Raw genomic sequence first — 15,034 nt, forward strand, 5'->3', positions numbered from 1 at the left:
TCCCTATAGTTTTATTAAATTTTCAATTAAGTTCTTATACTTTTTTTTCTTTTCAATTGGATTCTTATACGTTAATTTTTTTTAATTAAATCTCTATTAACGTTAAACGTCAAAAAAACATTAATGAGTTGTAAAATTCCTTATTTATTTCTGTCTTTCACATTCCTCTTCCTCTTCCTTTTTTCCTTTCTGTTATTCATCATTCTCTCTAAATAGCCACTCTCTAAAATCTTTCCTCTTACAGCTATGGAATAACAATAATAATAAAAATAACGGGCCTGCTACACATACAAGCTTACAAGCTTACAAGTTGGCCCAGCCCAAATACAAGTCACGCGCATGAAGAGAGATTACATGGAGCGTCAGCTTCACGCGCTCAACACTCAAACGGTTACGTATGGCAGACTCTTCCACTTCTTCCACTTCTCAAAGCGCTTCGAAAACAAGGAAACCCTTCCATTTTCGAGCGAAAATCAAAGTTCAAAATATACAAGTCATTGTTCGAAACCTCCGTCAAAACACCATCAAACTCTCCATCAAGAATCTGAAGAGAAAACAAAGCAACAATACTCAACGTAAGTTCATTAAGATTTCTGTATATTTTCCATATTACAAACTACGTTTTACTTTCCTTCTACGTCGTTGTTCTAGGGTTTACTGTTATTCTTGCTTCTTTGTTACACTGTTCTTCTACGTTGTTGTTCTAAGTTATCCTGTTATTCTTGTTGTTCTAGATCTTCTGGTAACTGATTTTTGGGGGTTTATTCCGTAGATTGGGGGGTGTATACTGCTTGACCTTGTAATGTGGCTTGATATTGAAGCATGTTTGAGTGATATCTGACTGATATATATGGATACTATATCTGAATCATATCTATGGGAGTATATCACTGTTATCAATGGGTGTATCTGATTCTTACATATGGGTGTATCTTACTGTTATATGGATACTATATCTGAATCATATCTATGGGAGTATCTCACTGTTATCAATGGGTGTATCTAATTCTTACATATGGGTGTATCTTACTGTTATCAATGGGTGTATCTGACTCATATATGCGTGTATCTTACTGTTATTAATGGGTGTATCTGACTCATATATATGGGTGTATCTTACTGATATCTTTGGGTGTATTTTTCGTTTCAGAGAAAATGGCAGCAAGAAACCAAACAAAAGACCTTAAGTGTGCCACACATCTCCTAAGTGATAAGTTCAGAAACATGAGTGAGGAGAAGAAGGCGATTGTGAGGGATCTCGGATTCGGTGGGTTGATGCACATCCCACCACTGAAGGTCGATCACCAACTGTTAAGGGAGCTGGCAAACAACTTCAAACTTGGGGAGAACAGACTGAAAACAGGATATGGTTCTTTTCAAATAACACCAAAAACAATAGGTGATGCGCTTGGCATCAATGCAACAGGTAACTAGCTTAAAATTATAGGTGTATATTAAGTTGATGCTTGGGTGTATTTAAGTTGATGCTTGGGTGTATTTGAACCGACTTGGATACTTTGTTGTTTTCCTTTTTGTAGGAGATCTATTTCCTGAGAAAGTTGAGTATAAGAAACTTTCTGATGATGACAAAATAATTTTTAGAAGATTCCAGGGTAAGACCCTCAAAAGTCTTACCGATGAGATGATGGAAATCGGCGTTGGCAACGAAGAGGAACGCCTGATGTTCAAGAGGATATTCATCCTCTATATACAGATGGCATTCCTTTTGCCAACGACGATAAACAAAATATCGCCTGTGCACTTGGCCCCAATTTTTAAGATGGACAGCATATCGGAGAGAAACTGGGGGGGCATGTTTTGACCTTCATGGTCAAGGGCATCACAGACTACAAGGAGAAAAAGAAGAAGGCAATTGATGGCTGCCTCTTCGCCCTGATGATAATTTACTTTCATCTTTCAAAAAACAAAGGCAAGAAGAGGGCTGAAAGACCACCAAAGCCCTGGATTGCAAACTGGACTAAGGAGCAGTTGGTGGAAAGAATGACTGCAGAAAGAGAGGAAATTTTGGTAAGTAAACATAATATGTTGGTTGTATTTTATTTACCTGAATGCTGCTAGCTAAAATATCTAATGTTTCAGGGGATTGTGAAGATGGTGGAGACAAGAGCAAGATAAAAAATGAAAAAAAAAGAAAAAAAAGAAAAAAAACAAGAAATAAAAAAAAACAAAAAAGGAAGGCGAATTCAACATCGCCTTCGGAGAAAGAAACAACTACTGACAGTGACACTTCTACCTCTGAGTCTGAGACTCAAGAAGACTCAGAGAATTCAGGAAGAAAACACCCCAGCAAAAAGGGGAAAAAGTAAGTACCATACTTGGGTGTAATTTCTTTTTCGAGTTGGGTGTATTTTGTTGATCACGTTGGGTGTATGTAGTTTACTAAGCTGGGTTTGTTTCGTTTGCTGCGTTGGGTGTATGTATTTTTTAGTATGTTCTAAATAATGATTGTTTGCCTTTCATAATGGACTCCAGAAAAAGAAAGAAGAGTCAAGAGAGGTCCGATTCTGATTCAGAATCTGAATCTGAATCAAGTGATGAGTAATGTCCTAAAATTATTACTCCTTTCTTTTGGCTTCATTATTAAGATTTCGTGTATTAACTGAAGTGTCTATTGTTAACTTATAGGAGCGAAGAATCATCACCGGTGGAGAAGGAAAAGAAAAAGAAAAAGACAAAAACAACACCAAAAAAGTAAGCACTTCTTTGAATAATATTCTGTGATAAAATTAATTTTTTATTTCTGATTGGTACTCTTTTTTTTCCACCCAGAACACAACCAAAAAAGAAAAAAGTTGTTGTGGAGGATTCACCTCCTGAAGAAGATCAATACTTTGATGGGTACAGTACCTCGTAAGCTATATTATCGTCTATCATCGTAATTATTTTTGTTAACATCTTCTTTTATGAATGTAGTGAGAGATATGAAATATCAAGTGACGAACTAGATGAATGGCTAAGGCAAAACGTTGATAAATCTGCTGCAGAGGGGTATGTCTTGCTGGGCTGACTATTTCAGATTTTGGTGTCTTTTGTATGCTAATAATTGTTTCTTGTTTCGCAGGGAGAACCAAGCTGACCTGCGATCGACAGAAGGTCGCTATGTGTCCTCTGAAACGTAAGAAGCTTTATTTAATAAAATCTTGTTATCATGATTTGGGTGTATTTTGTGGAAGCATTTCGGTGTATTGTGTTGATCAAGTTAGGTGTATGTTGTTTATTAAGTTGGGATATTTTTTTTGAATTGTTCGGGTGTATTTTTTGACTTTCTTTGGGTGTATTTTAGGTTGAGTCCGGCTGATTCGAATATGATGGTTGTGAGGGAACAGACACCGTCGGAAGCGCTTGCAATGTGAGTTTTCCAATAATATTTCAAACCTTATAACCTTATTATTTTCAAAGGCGTTGTTAACCTTTCATTTTTCTTCTTGTTTAGAGTCCCGATTCAGATTTTTGCGCCGGCATCCCAAACAACCACTGAGACAGATTTTGAACCAACCACTATGCTACAGATTGAAGGGACTACAGAAATGTAAGAAATAGTATTGGGTGTATATTTGTTTAGAGTTTGGGTGTATATTTGCTAACAGTTTGGGTTTATATTGTTCATGATTAGTTTTTTTTACGCCATGATTAATTTTTTGTAACTGTGCAGCACTCCTGAAACCCCGAAACAATTTCAAGAGACCACACCCACGATTCCCCCAGCTCCAACTAAAATGTAAGTTCATCAGACTAAAATCAATCTTTGCTTATCATCTGTATATTCTTATTCTTATTCTTATTCTTATACATGATGACGCAGTCATCCAGCCGCAGAAGACGCTGCTGCCCTGTTGATGATGGCACGGACAGCAACCTATGTTCCTAAAACAGATCCAGGGGTGCCATCATTCAGCCTTGGATTGACTGATTCAAGCCAAGAGGGGGCGTCAACGCAGGAGACAGAAAGGGCAAAATCTCCTGAAGCTGCAAATTTGCTAGAACAATTGGACGATTTGGTCCAAAAAATAGCAAGTAGTGCGACGAAGGGAAAAAACAAAAGTCCACAAATTCAGAGGGAGACTGGGGGAGAAAGTTCTGCGAAGTTTGAAACTCCTGGGGCAATAAATCAGATTACGGATGATATGAAACAAAAGTGCTACATCTGGGGAACGAGACTGAAGGAAGACGCAGATGGCAATACTAACGAGTATGAGGAGATGTGCACTCTCATTGCCCAACATGAATACATTTTGATGAGAATGCACCTTGCATCCCTCCAGGAAAAAAGTGATATAGAATCTCAGGTAATATTAGAATAACATTAATGTTTTTACACCAAAGTCAACTGCAATGTTTATTAATGTAAAATTGATTTCGGCATATATTTCTAGATTGTATCTGCCATCTGCCTCATCCTCAACCAGAAAAATGAAAAGAGGTTTCAAGAACAAATATACTGTCTCCCCCCCGATATTGTGGTTAGTGTTACTTCTACGAACTTTGGGTGTATTTTCTGTATTGAATTGGGTGTATTTTTTACGTTCGATTGGGTGTAAGTTGTGTATTTTCAGTATTTCATTTCTTGTTTCGCAATTCTTGCAGAGCATGGCACTTTCAGATCACCCAAATGGGGAATTCATATCACCGAAAACGAATAAGGAATTCAGGGTGGAAGACTACCCGAGTTTTATTCCCTTCATAGATAGAAAAAAATTAACTTCGCATCCATATGTAAGTTTTCGTTTGCTAAATTTGTTAGTACGCTTATTTACTTATATGCCGAATAAAATAACGCACTGTTGAAATGTGGCAATCCTTCAGATTTTTGCACCTGTTTGCCACTCGGGGCATTGGTGGTTATGGCTGATAAATACAACGAAGCGAAAAATGTCATATACTTGACCCGCTACACAAAAAAGCTCCAAGCGAAGAGAGAAAGCAGATTAATAAATTCACTGTAAGTGCCTCTGTCTTCTTTACTTTAATAGATAGGTCTATTTCGTTAGTTGTGTTGTGTGTATGTTGTCCATTCAGTTGGGTGTATCTTGTGCATTCATTCGGGTGTATTACTGATTTGTTTTGGTATTTAAGGGATATGTATTTTCAAGATTGAGAGCATATGCCGGCGGGAAACCTCTGTAGAAAGACGAGAAGAAGAAGGAAATTAAAGCATCATATGTTAAAATATCAGGCCAAAAAACAAGGTATAAATTTGTTACTCTGAACATTAAACTTTCCTAAATGAGATTTGTAATCTATTTTCTTCGTTTTCAGCTATGACTGCGCTATCTATGTTATGAAGTGGCTTGAGTTAATTGAGCCGGAAAACATTAAAAAGGGGAAGTATAAATGGGATAATTGGAAACAGGTAACTGTCTTTAGAACTATATAACTCTGTATTACTTTACTGAATTAATATTGCTGTTTAAACAGAATATACTTTTTAATTGTAGGAGGAGGCGGACCACTATAGAGTGGAGTATGCTTCCCGGATACTATTCAGTGAGATGAATAAACAGAGAGATCAGGCAATTAGAGAGAGTAGTGCTATAAGGCTGTCGAAGCCATCCTCTGTATTATTGAGTCCGTTTTGTCAGATAAATTCTGCTGATATAGAAACTGCGTAATCCAACTGCTGGGTAGTTTGTAAATTGAACAAATGATGTAAATATTTGCCATTTATCAACAACTTCTATTCCATGTATATTTTTTTCTATAGTTAAACTATCTGTGCTGTTAAACTGTCTGTGCTGTATTCAAAAGCTGTATTACAGGTGGTAAAATATGAAGGAAAAAATCAAGGCATATATAAACGCAAATTATAAACTGTTACACCCAACGCAAGTCTAATAATACACCCAAGATTGCATAAAATATACACCCAAACTGTATGTGCTGTATTCAAAATGTATGAATTACATGTACTAAAATATGAAGAAAAACATCAAATCAAATATACACCCATAACCTGCGAATTTTTACAGCTTTTGTTCTATATGTATCTATATATGTATCTATATGTAAATTGTCAATGAACAAAAATACACCCAAAAGAACAGTTCTTTTACACCCATATTCTCTAAAACTATACACCCAAAGAGTTATCCCCTGCTGCTGGTACCCTGAACTGATAATTCATAACGTGTGCTTGATATTGGCTGGAATTTGAATGCACCGCTGATGCAGCATCAAACAGGTTTATCTGAATATAACACTCACACATTAGCTAAATTATTAACGAGAAAAATAAACTCAATCGCTACAAATTTAAAGAACATTACTTTTACCTCACTTAAAACTTTCGTCTTCTTCTTCTTTGTGGCATTTGCGATCTGTTTGTCCAACTTTGAACCTAGCCTATTTTTTGGATGTCCTCTTGTTCGAATCCTTGGCGGGCTTTGAAGCTCGTTAATGGATTCCCGTCTTCGTGGGATAAAGAAGATGTCCCCTTCCTTTTGGCTTTTAAAGATTCCATCTCGGCCATGACGTTATCGTACGCACGGTGCAGAATTGCAGTCAGCTCCTCCGATTCAGATGCAAATTCGCAAATATTTTGCGAACGAAAAACTAATTGGTCGAACCTCTTGCTTCTTGGCTCCATCAGTGGCTCGTCGTGGCTGCTCTTGATGTGTGTGTGTCGCCTCTTTACCTTCTTGCTCCATCGTTCCAGTATATATCTAGGGGACACTTGGCTTACTTGTTCGAAGCTTAACACGCTTAGTGCGTGACGGCACAGTATCCCTCTCGACTCGAATAATAAGCATTGGCATTTTACCTCGGCTGCAACTGAGTTGTAAGTAACCACAAACTTGTTGAATATTGAGCTGGAAACTTGTTCTCCGACTTCGTATACTGAATAGCCTAGAGAGGAATTCTTTAATCTGGTGATGCAATTCGCCTTTCCTCTGAGTTGCGCTTGGACTTCCCTAAACTTTGCATGAGTGTACGCATCTTGAAACTGAGCTTCAATGGAGGATTTGGTTGCACACGGTATGACAGTATGAAAATCTGCAGCATCTGATTCTCTCTCTGCTTGCTCCCTGCTTCCGAGGTAATTATCGTATTGTTTGATGAACTGAATAAGCGAGCTGTTCCAGGTGATATACTTGTTAAAAAATGAATGCATGCTCTCGCTCCTTTGTGTGCTTCTCATCCCTACCCAGAAGTGGTGATCCAGATAGATAGGAACCCATATGTGACGGTGTTCGTACAGATCTGCATAATACACCCAAACACAGACTATAAATACACCCGAGGGGAAATGCAATATACACCTCTGCTGCAGATTTTAAAAAGACATTACCTAAAAGCCACTTGTTGTCCGCAAGACCAAAATTCAGCAGAAAATCATTCCAATTCCTATCGAATGAGTCTTTGCTGTGAGAGAAAATAAATTAATTTAGCATCATAAACAGGGGAAGTTTGTTACCTGTTTGTATTGTAGGTGGTGTCGAATGAAATGACGTCTTCGAAATACTCAAAGGCAGCTCTGCTTCTTGCATCGGCCCAAAAAGCCAGCTTAATCGATTGATCCTCCTCGAGTTCGAGCTCAAAAAAGAAATTCGGATTCTTCTCTTTCATTCTTAACAAATATTTCCCGAATTCCTTTGCATCTTCTTGTTCGGAAACATTCCGCACTTCCCTGGTAATGTAATTTCTCATGTCCTTTTCGATAAAATTTAACTCGCGGTGGCCCCCGGCAGCCGCAACAAATGATTGGTAGGTTTTGCTTGGTCTGATACCGGCCTCCTCGTTATTCTCTATCGTACGACGAATGGACATGCTTAGTTTCCTGTGCTGTTTGAGCATCTCTGCTTTACTTAGACAGCAGGGGTGTGAATGATCCAGCACAACCTTTGAAATGATCCAAGCACCGACATCCTTCAATGTGTGTATATAAATTCTTGCTGGACAGTTTAAACCGGCTATCAGATTGGTCTTCTCGGTCGGAGATATTTCAGATTTCCATTTTCCCTCTCTGCTACATGTAATCAGTTGATTCTTAATCTCGTTTCCCTTCCTATTTGTGCACCAAACTCTTGTAGATAAACCTGCAGCCTTGGCGTAGTTCCTGTAAAATTTTCCAGCATCTTCAAGGGTGGTAAAGGTCATTCCAACCTTCGGAACAAGCTCATCATCAACAACTGAGAGAGGCTGCACAATACACCATGTCAGAACTGTGAATACCACCCATAGATATGATTCAAATACACCCAATCATGCCTAATATGATACACCCGAACCGCAACAACTCAACTACAGAATGACCTTTAAAGCCATAAACTGTAAATACACAGGCTGCAGAATACACCATGTCAAAAACTAAAAACACACCCAATCATGTCTGATATAATACACCTGAACAACAACAACTCAATTAAAATAACAAAAAACCAGTAAAGTGTAAATACACCCACACTTCTAGCAAAAATACACCCAAAAAAAACCTGATCTACACCCGAACGTCTGCTATGAATTCCAGGTAATTAATCACAACTAATACATTGAATCGACATATTCATGTTAACGTGTTAGTTTCACAGTCAATGTTCAGCAATTTTTCAACTACACAATGCTATACAAATTACTGAAAGAAAATTCATACTAATCCTATGTAAATCAAACCTCAGGAACTTCGTTAGATTCAAATTCATAATCCACTTCGCCTGGATTCAGCTGACAATCTGAAGTTGAATGATCCATTATCTTCAAAACGAGTTCAAACTTTAATTTCAGAAAACAACAAATCAAAATAGAAAACGAATCTCGAGTTGCAGAGAGAGAAAAAGGTAACGTAAACGAAGAATATACCAGTGAGAAAAGGAGAGGAAAAGAACAATGGAGAAGAAGGAGGGAAGACGCGCGAGAAGAAGAACAACCAAATCTCAAAATAACGAAAACGAAGAAGGAAACAAATATTTTAAATTTGGTAGTTAGATATACGCGGGATCTTATATAGCGCGTGTAATCAACGTATATGGAGCAGCGCGTATTTTGGTTTTATTGTTTAATGAACTTGTAAAGCATACAAGCCCTAATGGCTTGTATGCAGAGCTTTTCCGTAAAAATAAATAATAATGATAACACATTAATTAGTGAGAGCCACTAATAACAGAGAAAACAATAATGTTAGACTCCTGTTCTAAAGAACAAACAAGGCTTCTGTTCTTGAGATTCCAAATCTACAAAAAAATATAAATGAAAAATTCTTCCAAGATTTTATAAGGCAATTACTTGGGAGAAATCAAAATTCTCTCAATATTATCACCAAGTCTTCCATCCCTGGCATTAATGTAAGCAATATAAGTACTCAACAACGTTCTAATAGCCAAGAGTCTCTAAATAGAATCAAAGGAGAGAATTGAAGCCCTTGATGGAATGCCATAATAAATCACAATTCTTGTATTCAACTCACTTGAATTCAAGACCATGATGAATAGCATGGGCCAAACAAATTATAAAACCACAACAAATTTAAATCACAAGTCAACAATAAATTTCAGATTCTGATTTAGGAACCAACTTACCTGAATCATTCAAAACCAATTGAGGAAGACGATGACATCTACAATAGAAGAATCATCCAATGCGACGACGACGCGCGGTGCACAGCTAGAAACGACGCTAAGGTCGCGCCATCATGAAGGGAAAGGTGGAGACTATAATACTCCAAATTTTTGAAAAATTAAATAATGAGTTATTCATGATTTATTATTTTATTTAAAAAAATTATTCTCCTAAAAGTAATTAAATTAAATTTTATGATATTTTACCTAGCCAGTATAACAACCTGAGTTTTTGAAAATTAAATAATGAGTTATTCATGATTTATTATTTTATTTAAAAAAATTATTTTCTTAAAAGTAATTAAATTAAATTTTATGATACTTTGAGTTTAAAATTCATTAGGATTTTTAAATAATTTTTATTATAATGAGATATTTCGAAAAAGATAAAAGAATTATAATTATTATTATTTATTTTCCTTGGCCGATGATAAGGAAAAGCTAGATCTCTTGCTTATAAGTATGTATATATATAAAGCATGACACATGTTTCTTTATATATATACCTAATGACAACTAAGCTTCCTTATTTCATTAATCACCATCATTCATTTTCATCAACGAAGACAAACTTCCAAAGGAAAGAAAGAAAACTGAGAGAGAGAGCGTGAATTTTATGGAAACATAAATTTCGACTTCGATTTCTTACGATCCGTAACTTTGATAAAAAATTTAATTCAGTAAAAGTATTCTATCTTCCTCCTCTACATGATGGTATCACTTTTGTTCGGTAGAAGTTGACAGTAACATAGCTCTTCTTCCCATTGAATTCGGCTAATTTGAGTTCTAAGAGACACAGGCGATTTCTGACACTTTTCTCTTCAGCAGCTCGATTAGAAAGCTTTTTCGGAATTTTCGTTGATTTTGATTTCATACAGAGGTAAGGGATTTTAGTTTAAAATTAAGAATTTTCGATTTAAAAATGCCCAAAAAAATAGTACATTATTGCAAATATGTTAATAATTATACTATTCTTGAGTTCGAATTTTGGCTGTGAACAATTGGCTGTGACTATGATTGAATTGTTGGTTGTGAATGTTGGTGAAATTAGTGTTACTTATTAATTTGAAATATGAATTGAATTTTATGAGTTGAGTTTGAGTTGTGGCTGTGCTTGCTGCTAAGGATTAATAATTTTATTATATGCCTGACTGATGATGATTAAAGATTTACTATGTGTTGGAATGATGAGTGTTTATAGAAAATTATGTTTGACATAGTGCAGAAAAGTAAAGGTTTAATTATGTTTAAGTACTTGAAATCGTGTAAAATATTGATTCTGGGTACTTGAACTGTGTTGGCAGTGAAGACAACTTTGAATGACTGAACAGGGGTTAAACTTGTGATTTTGGGAAGGGTTATAAGTTTAAAAGTGGATTTTGGTATGTGAGGTTGTTGAAAATGTTTAAGGTAGAATTTTTGCATGATTGACAGTAGAAAGAATCGATTTCTAGGAGCAGTCCAGGTCATAATTTTGAATGAAACTATTTTTTCATAAAACTTTAATGTGTTTTGAATGTCTCATAAAACTTTAAGAAATTATTGATGAGTGATTTGAGAGAAATGAATTTTTGAAAATTGATTGTTTCTACAGAAAATTCTATTTCTTTACTGCAGAAGCACCAACTTCCAGCCCACTTAATTTTCAATTCTGGTAAGTATTTGAGCCGAACCTAATGGCCATTTTAAGCTTTGAGTGTTTACAATATTTAGTTTAAATTTCGTGCCAAAATTCTTTTTAACCAATTAGATATGTTGCAAAGAATGTGGGTAGCTCACTAGACTTCGAAAACAGAATTCTAAAAGGCAGGACTATGTTTCTAGCCTCATAACTTTTTCATATGACATCGTAATAATCTGGAATTTAATTTGTCAGAAAGTTAGTAGAGTCTTGTTTGAGATCATAAATTTTAAAAGGCAATGGGTGAAAATTGGATTTTTAATGGATTTATCAAACTCACTGCTCCCTGCTATTTTTCTACATTTTCTTAGAAAACTATAACAGAATTTTAAGAAAAATGGTGCAAGATTTAATTGTGACCGAGTTAACTCAACACCAAGTCATGCTTTCTAAAATTAGTAGTACTATATCAACCAAGAAAGGTTTAAAGTTAATTGGTGATGCGGAGGTATGTGTAGTTAAGTGGTGATGCGGAGGTATGTCTAATAATGCAGTGATGCGGAGGTACGTGTATGTAATTGGTGATGTTGAGGCATAATAAGGAAAAAGACAATGAGAAGCCATGTATAAAAGAGATAACCGAAACGGATAATGAATCGTGAAAATTTTATGTCGAATAGGCTTTGTGCCAAAGTGCTAATGCGAAAGTGCCCGCCTGACTGATAGCCTAAGATTGCTAATGCGAGAATGTCCGCCTAACTAATAGCATATGGAATGTGAATGGACCTTGTGCCAAATTGCTAATGCAAAAGCGCCCGCCTAACTGATAGCCCGAGATTGCTAATGTGGGAATGTTCGCCTAACTGATAGCCTGTTTCTATCGTGTGCCAAGATATCCTAACGGACATACCCATGATGATAATTGTGGCTGACTGACACAGTAAATAAACCATATTTGGAGTTTGCTCTGAGTAATATCGGGTTGTGGGTAGACAACCTACGCATGAGCTCATGGCCTGCTTAGGACAGACATGCATCATATTGTTTGAGCATTTGTATTTGGTTGTGTTTTACTTGTTGTATTTTCTCTGTGATTGTGTTGTTTGCCTTGGTGACTTGCTTGTGTGTTTAATTAGTTATTTTGTTATGCTGCAAACATTAGTAAAGTAATTTAAAGAACGTGACTTAAAACGGCTTTAATTAAGGCTTAGGAGGAATTTTAAGGAGTCAATAAAGAAAACTATTTTCTTAGGGACATGAGTTAACTATTTGTATTTTATTCTGTATTTGTTTTTACGGCATTCACTTTTTCTACTGAGAACATGCGAGGACGACGTTCTCACCCCCTTACAGATCTTCTGTTTTCAGCAACAGGTCCGGGAATCCTTGGCGAAGAGCCGTGACCGATCCACAGAGTTTTGTAAATACACGTATTCGTATTCCCTGTATTTGATTTAGTCCTAGAATTTACTCTCCCTCACCGTTCATTGTTTTGACTTTTAGAGGGGTAGGACTTGTAATTGAGAGTCTTTAAATAAGTCTATGTATATAAAGCTATGTGAATATATACTTTTGTGGTTAAGAGTTATAAAATAAAGTCTCCTTTCGATTTCTTGTTTAAAATTTTGATTCGTATTCGTAAAGCCTCGATATTGAATAAAGATAATATAAAATAAAAAGGTTTAGACTTGAGTAGCGCTCGGACTCTTAATACGATCATGAGGTGCTAAAAGTTAGGGTGTTACAAAGACAAAAGTGCGTAAGATGGATGGCTGGTGTGTGTGGCGATAGCAAGTGGGGAGAGAGGGGGAGGGGAGAGAGAGGCATCAAGCGGCCTTCACGAGGGCTGTTCCTCCATCTTTGTCACTGAACCACTACCGGCTTCATACTCGCTGCTGCTGGTCCACCGCTTGTATAGCTTTTCATAAATTTTTTTTCCATTGGTTCTAATCAGATGCGAAGGGGTGAGAGCAGGGATGAGAGAGGGAGGACATGGAGTTTCTAAATCTGAAAAAATGTTAAGAATATTTGTGGAAATTAAAAAAAATTAAAGTGATTTAGATTAAGTTATTTATCATTAATTTTAGAATATTCCTTTTTTAACAGAATATTCTATTATCATAGACTTTTTTTAGATGGTAAGGACTTAATTAAAAAAAATTAAATGGTATAAAAATCTAATTGAAAAGAAAATAAGTATAAGAATCTAATTGAAAATTCAGTGAACTATAAGAACCGAGTAATTAAACCAAATTTTAAATTAGTTAAGTTAATCCTTCATTTACTTTTCTTACTACAGCATTAACAGACATACACGTTAAGTTACATTTTTGTTTTTGGTCAAGGCATTGTAAAAGCCCAAATTGAAAACAGCAACCAAGCAAATCCGCTTTATCCATCTGATTTTTATCTCCCCTATGATATGTCCTTGGCATGTCCCAAAACATCATATAAAGGTATCATGACTTTTATGGCTACATCTCCTATGGCTGTATCTCTGTCGTGCCGGTCAAGCCTCATTCCGGTTGAGTGAGTATGGTGATGAAGATGTTACTTGAGAAGTGATCCAACATCAGTCATTTATGTTGTTTCTTTCTATCACTTTCAATTTTTGGAAGAAATAATATAATGACATGATATGAAAGTTTTGAAAGATCTAGAATTTGAATTTTAAAAGTAGAAAAAATAGTACGAGACAAATAAAAAAAAAATTATACAAAAATCAAGTAAACTCAAAAGAGATTTTTTTTTAAAAGAAAGTGTTAGAGATATAATTATTCATGGTATCTTTTTTTATTAGTTAAAGCTTTCGAGTAAAGTAGTATCATGGTATAAAAATGGATCCAAGTTCTTCAACTCGCTTTTGAGAATCAATGAAACCAAATTAAAGCATCATCATTCATCAAGGCAAGATGAATGGATTCGGACAACAACCCCATCAAGGCAAGTTCTTCAACTCGCTTCTGACAACTTGCTATTAAACCTCTTATAAACTATCTCGTATATGAACTATGATGATTGGGCTTTGCAAACATGCGTGTATATGTATGTGATTGAGAAAGTCGATTAATGTTAGAATAATGAGGGATGGAACTAGGAAGAGAAGAAGATGAAGGAACTCCCATACAACACAAGACCAAGACACCTTGTGGGTTAGTATTATACGAGTAAAATATTATTGATTATAAAAGATTATGACGTTGAAAAAACCAATCACATAAGATTTAGAATTAATTTGTAATCATGAATAATACATCTCGCTTGACAAATATGACCAGCTGTTAACTTGGTAGTAACACCATTAGTCAGTATTCCTACTTGTAACTTTACTACATAGTCATTGAATGGCTCCATCACGTGAAAAATTAAATAAAAAAAATAAAAATTATTGCCATAAAAGACTATCCAAAATCATGATCTTAAATTTTGTGAGTTGCCTCATAAAACACAGTGGAGGGTCTAATCTAGCTTTGTCACAAAGAACAATCAATAATGGCAATATAAATCTATCCCTCGTCATGTTTCACAACTCTCAAAAAGAGCCATAAATATTCACAAGATGTCCCAATGTCCAGAACTTCAACAACACAGTACGAGAAGCACCAGAATCATTAGTTAGAATCTCAGGCAGAGTATACCTCAATAATATTAGGAGCCATTGAGGGTTCCAACGGTGTTGGAAAGTGATATTGATAAAGCTATTTGAGAAGTGAATGATGTGAGAGTAAAAGAAATCTCAATTAGTAAGGTGTGATTCACAAATTTCATTTTCCTGGATTATTATTAGGTGAGTTTTACAGTGTCTTTTACTAAGGTGTTTAAATTGCCTAACTTATTTTTAAAG

The 15,034-nt window shown here is 35.7% G+C and overlaps 3 long non-coding RNA genes across 3 annotated transcripts; all 3 read left to right on the top strand.

Moving 5' to 3' along the window:
• Positions 1,552-2,185, top strand: LOC110266697. Its single transcript, XR_002354193.1, has 2 exons — positions 1,552-2,028; positions 2,101-2,185. It is a non-coding gene; the product is annotated as an uncharacterized LOC110266697 (long non-coding RNA).
• LOC110267341 lies at positions 2,656-3,026 on the top strand. The gene is made up of 3 exons (XR_002354831.1): positions 2,656-2,712; positions 2,791-2,859; positions 2,935-3,026. It is a non-coding gene; the product is annotated as an uncharacterized LOC110267341 (long non-coding RNA).
• LOC110266644 lies at positions 5,120-5,707 on the top strand. The gene is made up of 3 exons (XR_002354107.1): positions 5,120-5,207; positions 5,278-5,371; positions 5,457-5,707. It is a non-coding gene; the product is annotated as an uncharacterized LOC110266644 (long non-coding RNA).

Source organism: Arachis ipaensis, chromosome B09 (genome assembly GCF_000816755.2).
Source record: "Arachis ipaensis cultivar K30076 chromosome B09, Araip1.1, whole genome shotgun sequence".
NCBI lineage: Eukaryota > Viridiplantae > Streptophyta > Magnoliopsida > Fabales > Fabaceae > Arachis > Arachis ipaensis.